The sequence below is a fragment of the Schistosoma mansoni genome, chromosome 3 (assembly GCF_000237925.1).
Source record: "Schistosoma mansoni strain Puerto Rico chromosome 3, complete genome".
Taxonomy (NCBI): Eukaryota; Metazoa; Platyhelminthes; class Trematoda; order Strigeidida; family Schistosomatidae; genus Schistosoma; species Schistosoma mansoni.
Genome location: NC_031497.1, coordinates 4,389,357 through 4,398,754, shown reverse-complemented (window position 1 = coordinate 4,398,754; position 9,398 = coordinate 4,389,357).

The following is a 9,398-nucleotide window of genomic DNA, read 5'->3' as shown; positions in this document are numbered from 1 at the left end:
GTGTATGGGTGATAGCAAATGTGAAATCTCGTTAATTAACGGTAATGTAAAGTATACATTAATCCTGTTAATTACTATGATGAACGATTGTATTCTAGATTGTGTACTGCATTCAATTGTAATAGAATTGTATTTTAATTTTTCAGCACATCAAATAATTCTAATTATCCTTACATACATTACTAACGATATTATAAGTAACGAACTGCCAACAAATTTTGTTAAACCTGGTAAGATAATTACCATAATTTAGCAGTCTTCATTTGGGAATATATATATATATATATATATATATATATATATATATATATAATGTAAAGAAGTGATGGGGAACAATGTAAAGTGACGGAAAATCAATACGAAAAAATTTGTTTAACACATTTTTACAGTGCCGGGTAAAAATAACATATGTTTGGGTTTTCTGAACAACTGATGACAAATTCTCTAAGTGAAATGTTTATCTTCTCTATGCATAAATGATGGATTATGTAATACGATAAATAGACTTGAATTATAATTATAATATTCAAGGAAACAAAGTGGTATGCCATTTCTGTTTTGATCATTTATCGGTTAAGTAAATAGATGTTGAAAATCTTAAAGTGAAAGCCAGCTAGATCTCCATGTAATATGTCTATATTTTTGTGGGTACTTAAAGAATTGACCTTGTACATTTGCGATAGTTCTGAGCTTTGGCACTCAGATGCAATCCTTTGTTGGTTTTAGGGATGGATGTTCAAATAAATTGCCATATACACAATTAGTGATTCGACAATTTACAACCTCTTACCTAGCGTTCATTCTTGTATTAATGTTTCATTGGGAATAAAAGACCATCATACCGCAGTCTAAAAGTCAATACTCAGAAATATGACATTCTTTAGACTAATTTCATACTAATCTCTTGAAATGATAAGTATAGTTTACAACTACCACGATAAATAAAAGTTTTTCAAAATATATGATTATCTAATTATTACATAAAGTTGATTATAATAATGATTTTATTTCACTATTATCCAGAATGCAAAACTTGAGGTAGTTAGTGAAAATAAACCTGTCTAGAGAAAGATCAAAGACATTAGTATTTCCAGTGAAACGTAGGTTATAAAATAACTGTTCACTAAAACCCGCTTTAGATGATTATATTCTATCATCAGTCCCCGTTCGCTTAATTACTAAGTTGTATTTATACTTAAGTGACTGCTATGGAAACTAGAAAATAATGATTTAGAATATTCTGTAAGCAATTACAAGAACGATAGAATGAAACCAGTAGATTTTTAATACAAATTATATTACCTTCTAAACTCTATCACAACAATATTTATTCTTAAGAAACGAATCATACATCTGTCATTTCCCTTATGATTAAAGGGAAATTAATATTCAAAATTAATGATATGCAAATATTAAAAGTTCTGAAAAGTGGATTCTGTTTATTAGGTAAACAGAAATTCTAAAATTCATATATTGTCTGGCTTAGTTATCATGACAAGTATACCAGATACATAATAGTAGTCTGTAAAATCTTAAACCTTCAGGTATCTTAACAGCTAGGTGAATGAATATAGAAACTATTTTTTATGAATTCGGATATCAGTATAAAGTCTTGGAACAAAAGAAGAGGAACTGCCGTTCCTTAACACTATATAAAAGCATTTGTTTTAATAGAACCAGTTGATGATTGTTATGTCCCGACAAGAACTTGACAATGATAACTAATAATATGTTTCTGTTCAAAGTAAGATGACTCGCAAATTAAAACTAAATGAAGAGTCAGCTGTGAAACTCCGTACGTTTTCCAACCAGTATAAGTAAGCTTAAAAATACTGAAACAAGTCTTTAATATTGGTTGATTTCCTACAAGATGTATCGTTTTCGCTGTAATAAAAGCAACAATGGTAAGAATGATTGTGATTTAAATAATAAAAATGGAATGATTATTATCTAAATTAGTCCCAGTTAAGAGGTTTATTAATATGGGTTTAATTTATGTACAGTTATTAAGACATACTGATAAATGGCGTAAAATTACTAAATTCCTGTGAGGCTGCATGTAATTATTTATATCAGGCTTAAGATTGTATCAATTCTCCATCAGAATTTCCAGTAATATCTGTAATCGTTAAATAGATTAATTTTAGAGTTGAAATCATAAGTGAATTAAAACTAGATCATCATGGAAAACCTGGAAGCACCGGACGGCCGTTTCGTCCTATTGTGGGACTCCTCAGCAGTGCGCATCCACGATCCCGCCTCGTGAGATTCGAACCAAGGACCTAATACGAATTCGACAAACATTGATGAACGAGTTGACTTATGTAAAGTGTTCACAGTAATTTATCTCACGTCAACAGTTAGCTGTTTTGATTGATGACCGTGTTCAATACACATGAGTTAGGCTTCAAAAAGAAATCGGTACAACTATTCTCACTAGTTGAGTCAGCAACTTACCATTTAACTTAACAGGTCAAAGTGGATGACAGATGATTTACAGTCAAATTAGATCTCCTATTCGTCGTCTCTTTTTTAAGTAACTATCATTTTAACCTAACAATCTATTATATATATATGAAAAACAACCTATTTATAAACAGGGATTCTAGATATTATCTAATTTGGCTATAGATTTGTAGACTTCCATCTCCAATTTCAGTAGAACTCCACTGTTGTTTTTATTCCCACTGTCTTCGTATAAATAATACTATCATAATTAGTGAAGTTTTGTGAATGTTTTCTGTAGTAATCCGAAGTGTAATCCATGTTGTGTTTTTTGTTTTATTGAGTATTAGCAGTTGGATTTATATGTAACTTGAATATCTTGTAGTCTGAATAGTTCATGTTCTATGAAAGACTGGTCAATTCCTTTCCTTAGATATTGTTAATGACAAAATACTTATAGTAGTAGGTTAGTAAACACAGGTTAAAGCAATTTCGGTTAACAATAAACCTCCGATTTATTTTACTGAAACAACTGTTGTATCAACATAGTTCTCCTTAATTTCTAAACATAATGAAAACTATCTAACATATTTGAAATGATAGAAAGTTAGGAAACATGCATTTTTTGTTTGCTTAACTATTAAAATGTTAACCTTGTGTTACATCTATTACCAACAACAATTAGCATTAGAACATTTGTTACTAAATCCTGATATTAACACTATTGCATATGGACAAGAATAACTAAATTCCAAACGTAATAACTGTTATATCTTGTGGCCGAGTGGATGCCTAGTTAGTGTGTGACTTGATGAGACCGCCAATCAGGGAGCAACGAATTATCGATTGGAACAGTGACACGCGAAACCGTACGAGCAGTCTAGAGCGCTAACCGGTCCTGCTTCTGCCTAGCCCAGCCAGTTAAGTTTAAAACACCAATAACAGCCTTTGTGGTATGAATCATTATTCACAAACATACTGGGTTTATATACCAATCAAACAGGCCACATCGTACCATAAAATAGAAAATAATATTTGTACAATATTTAGCCAAATATGGCTATGAATAGGGTGTAAAGTAATCAATAAACTGATGATAACTCAAGAATCGTATAATAATAGTTCAGAGATCAAAATAAAGCTAATGATAAAAGGAACACGAATATGATTAGGTTAGGTACTTAACAGTTATATAATAGGCAATATACATATTACATTGGTCCACAAATAGTCCTCAAAAGTTACCATTCATAATTCTTTTCGGGATACAACAATAACCTTTTATTCTGTACCATATTTCTTTTATCTACGGAACATTTTTTGTTTCATTATATCACTATTTAGGATGGTTATCAGATTGATAAAACAGTTTATACTACTGAAATAAGTTAATATATTGAAAGGTCAATTATGTAAAATCGTAAATTAGCTTGGTTAGCTTGTAAAGCTCTGTGAACAAAAATATTTTAATGGTTGAGATCATGGGTCAATTGAAGCTAGACAACCATGGAAGACAAACCTGGAAGTACTGGACGGCCGTTTCATCCTATTGTGGGACTCCTCAGCAGCGAGCATTTTATTTAATGGCTGAACTCTCTAGTGTGAATCCCTAACGTATTTTTGGGTCACGTATGATGTATTCTGGTCCGTTTGTGACCATATTATATTTTAACAAAAATATTGAGATCTATTAGTAGAAAGATTTCAGATTCAATATAATAGAGATATTTGTGTAATTCTCCCATAGAGTCGCTGGGAAAAGCTCATCCTAAGCTGCGATTCAATAGCTTAGTCACATCCCATATAAATACAATAATGTAGAAAAACCATGTACTAAACAGTAGTTCTACCTTTCGATAGTTATTGAGTCTCATGAATGATGATTGTTATCAATAAAGTAAATGAATTAAAGACACAAGTATTCATTCAGCATTTACACAGTGATTTACTCTTTATTACAATAACTAAGATCAATTAAAGTTCTTATTTGCAGTATTTTTACGATGACTGGGGACGTCGACTGATTGATGGATGACAGATTACTGATGGATGAAGAGTTGCACAAGATCATAGATCGACTGGAGTTAGACATTAACACCGTTGGGTGCCGGCTCAGTGGTCTAGGGGTTAAGCGTTAGCGTGTGAGACCAAAGGTCCTAAGTTCGAGTCCTGAGTGAAGATTTTTGGACGTGCACTGATGAGGAGTTCCACATTAGAATGAAACGGCCATCTAGAGCTTTCATGTTTTCAATGATGGTTCACCTTAAATAGACTCATGAATTCAACTATTAAAAAGTCAACTGATTTGTAAGTAACTAATAATGATGAGATAGGTATAGGTATAGAAATATATATCTTCGTCACAGAAACATTCCTTTGTAAGAAAATATAATAAATGAAGGGTTTTACTTAGTTACCCTTAAATATTCGGCAAAATACAATGCTACTAATATTGCTGTAAATTTTATTTCCAATCCGTTGTTAGTATTCGGCTTTCCTAATGGGTCTTGATTAAGTATATATAAGTAAACAAGTAAAAGAAAGATTTATGCACATCCAAGGACGATAGTTACAGATTGTCTTCATAGTTCAACATAGTTTAAATTCAACAGTTTGAATCTGCGGGCTTTTAAATAGTCGTTTGAGAGGTTAGAAATGTCACAAAACAAACTCCAATCAAATGACCGAGGTTCGTTTGGAACTGATGAGTGCTAGATTAGTCTTAGGACAGAAATTATCCAGAATCATAACCATAAGGTCCGTTCAGGATCGGAATTAGGATATTCAGATGGAAGAACAAATGGGATATCTTTAAACCGATGAATCAGAATCCAACAGACAGAACTTAAGAACTTAATTGAATTTTTAATAATTTCTAAACATTCTACAGTTTCATCAGAAGGATACTTACCATTCCGATGTAGGTTTATTCTCTGAGCTGGATGGTTTGGTCGTGGAGCTTTCATCGTCCTTCTGGACGACATCATCAGGACAAACTTCTGGTAGAAGTGAAGTGTTTGAATACTTTGGATACTTATCATTACTTTCAATAGTTTTGTTCAATAAATCTAAGATATTTATCTCCATACAAAGAGTCAATAATAAACAACTTACGTGTCAAAGTAAAATGTTCACTTTTTAGATTTCTGAACATTGATAGTGTTAGCTGAGTGAATTTAACTTTAAATTAAGATACTTTGTTTGTTGATGTGTTTTTGTTTCATTCCACTAGCCCTTAGTATCATAAAGAATTGATCATAATACAGCAAGCGTTTCACTTATCCATAATTTAGGTTAATGTATAAAATGTCGTGAAAGTGGAACCAAATTTAAAATAAATGATTTATTCTCATGAATTTTTAAAGTCTTCTCTTGGTTTTATTCAAGTATATATTAAGAGAAAAGAGGAAAATTAAGGCCTGTTAGTGAAGGATTTGCATTTATCGTCATAAGTGTTATTTCAAACGATATTAAGGTAGTTCGGACACTTTCACTCATAGATAGTTATTTATTTTGCTTTAATAGACCACAGATCCAGAGTTTCAGTTAATACACTCCTAAGGAGAACAGAGACATGCTGTAGTTAGCTAGACATATTACAATGTTATTGATGAGATTCTAACAAAGACAACAGGCTAAAAAAGGTTCTAGACTCAAATACAGAAATGCTATGATTGTTTGGTGTAGTAGATAGTCTTGAAGTTCATGCAGAAAAATTTAACAGCACAGAATACCATCTGAAAAGTCTCCTCAGAATATCTGACAAATTAATTATTTCCATATGATTTTTCAGTTCTATCTTCATAAGTATTGAGATTTAATAGTAAAATGACTCAATTTCTTATTCACTAACTATCAAAATCAATCATAATGTCAACTCATATGTTTACATATGTACATATATATTTTTGCCTGATGGCCACTATTGAATTCAAGTATTTATTATTTCCAGTTGACTGTTTCAGTACATATTTGAAGATCGACTAAATTCTATTATAAATTCCAAGTTGCTCGACTTTAAATAATGGATTTTCTTAGGAAAACTAGTGCTAAGTAAGTATCAATATGAGAAGTTTATCGAGTGGAAATTCTCACCATGATAAAACATGAAAGCAACTAATTTTAAACTTTTATGACACAAAGCCATGCGATTAGTTAGTAAATTTATCAGCAACATAGAGTTAGTGATTATTGGAAAAAAAACTTTAAGACTACCATGTGCCAAAATACTAATTTTATTGAACATAAAGTACTGAGAATACTCCGTATGTTAAAACGAAGTAAATTTAGGGATAATTATGAATTGCCTAAATTGACATTTAAATAGAATCTAGCATAAGTACAGAAAAATCAGGTTCTGGTTTAAATTGATGAATAGAACAATCACTAACTAGTTAGGGGTTTCATAAAATCTAGTTCCTATTTATATGTTACTTATTTCAAGTTTAAAACATTTCCGATGCTTTGTTGTTACTATGTTTTCTATTAGTTCATTCAGTACGAGTCTAATTGCCGCAAAAAAGTGTGGTTGTGATTTTCAGTTTTGAAACGGTCAGTTTTCATTATTCTTTCAATAATAAAGAGAGAAGCAATACGAAAGATACTTAGAATTTTTCATGCTGGTTAGTAACTGATAGTGTGGTGTGTGCTACTGATATCGACAGATATAAGTAGTATGTATCATCAATCAAAAGTGAAATACCTGGAGGTAGAAGATTAAGAAGATCAAAGAAAAGAGAACGAGAATAAAACATGATTGGTGTGGAAACGAAGGAACAATGAAGTCTGACATTTGCAAAAGAAACAGTCAAGTATGAGACAACTGATTGACATTTTGTAAATAAAGTATGTACTGTATGATTCTCAGATTTTACTAAGATGTTGTGTAATTTTGTATTCAGATATATTCGATTGTCTTCACTTGTATTTGAGGTGAGTCAGGAACGCTTACGAGCTCTGAAACACGTTAAATTTATGATGTTCCGAACAGGATTATAAAACTACTATTGAATTTAATAAATTATCACTTTGCAAATTCTAAATGGTTTTTGTTTAATCATTGGGGAGTACATAAATTAATGAAATGATCCCACTAATTAGGAAGACGTCAGTAATTTAATTAAATTTTATCTTTTGTTAGTAAATCCGAATTCATATTTCTTAGATCAATTAACTTGAGATGACAGGAATAAACTACATCCTAAGAACCTATAAGTCTTCCGAACCCCAAACATGCAAAAGGTTAAAATATTTAAAAAATAATGTTACGGAATCTAATAAATTAAAACATATTACATTTCATTCTCTACACAGCTTTACATTTTTAGGCAATTACTTTGGTTCATAGGTTTGAATCCCACGACGCGGGATCGTGAATGTGCACTTCCGAGTAGTCCCACAGTAGGACGAAATGGCAGTCTAGTGCTTTCAGGTTTTCAATGGTGGTCTAGCTTCAATTGATTCATGATCTCAACCATTAATATTATCTTATATTTATCAAGAATCTTGGATTGATCTGATGTAAAATAGTCCTATTAACAAAACTGGTACTCAACATACTTTATAGAACAGTTTACATCAATTAATTCTAAAAAAATCGCAATTTTTAAAAGACAAGAATATTTTGTTTACTTCGAATGAATAAACATAGATATAGTGATTCTTTTTCTGAAGAATACCTAGCAAAAAATGAATTCTCTAGTTTAATGTGGTGAAACAATTCAAATTATTTAGCTGTTACGGACTCTATCATTAATTTAATGGATAAACCTACAATATTTAAGAGGATGAGTTTGATGTTGAAGTATATTGTTATATTTTACTTATAAGTAGATACTGAAGGTTCACTTATAACTATTAGACCATTATTACTGTACGATCATTGGACTAGATTATAAAACTAAGTATTTGATCAGATAAGCTGTTGCTTATTTGTGTTTTAAGAAAGTTAGATGATATTTTTCGTTGAAAAAAACCCCACTCTGAATCATATGTGTGAAGAATAAAATGATTTATGGTAATTTCACTTCAGATAACTTCACAGTTACTTTTGTGCCCAATTTTCTTTGAATTACTTAAAAATTTTGCTTTAGTAAGGAAAGATGGATAGTGGCTAGCATTGGAATCCAGGACGCGCGTTTCCTCCTATTCGGGACTCGTCAGCTGGATGCACCTGCATCTCAGGTTTGATATTCACTCTGGGACTCGAACCCAGTACCTTTCGCTTCAAACGCCATCGCGTTATCCACTCAGCTACTGAGTCCTAATACCTACTTACTTGTGCAGTGGGGCGAAGTCTAAATTCACTCGGTATAATGTTTGTGAATTAAGGCTATATCGAGACAATACGCACAGTATGCACATATGCCAATTAGAGACTGATCGATTGCAGTCCTAAACATCAATGGGAAGATTCAAGCAAACAATACTCAGTGAATTTAGCTCTAGTGTTATGCAATCATCAAAAAAATCAAACAAGCAAAAATACCCAAACACGTTTCTTTCTTAGAATTGTTCTTTGAATCCTTCCTACTAAATTGATTTTTTTTCTTCTTTACAAGTAAAGAAGGTTGGGAATGAAAAGTTTTTGCAATTTGTGATATTTATTTACTTGGATTAAATAAATGTTAGGTAAAGCATTCCAAATCGTATAAATTCTACACAAAAACACCTAACTTTCTGTCCTTAACCGAATCATTATGATACAGTGTGCCCATAATGAAAAGAAGGTTAAAGGATAGAAAATTGAAGCAACTGTGTATTCGTTACTTATATTCTATTGGATAAACTATGAAAAAGGAAGAGTAATTTTTTATTTCTAACACAAATGTGAGATGAATCGATTGGATGGCTAAACAGTGAAAATACAGATAGATATACACATGTTGTATATATATCAACCTTACGTCAGATTGATGTTGAAGGGAAGTAGTGGGAAATTATTATAGAAATTT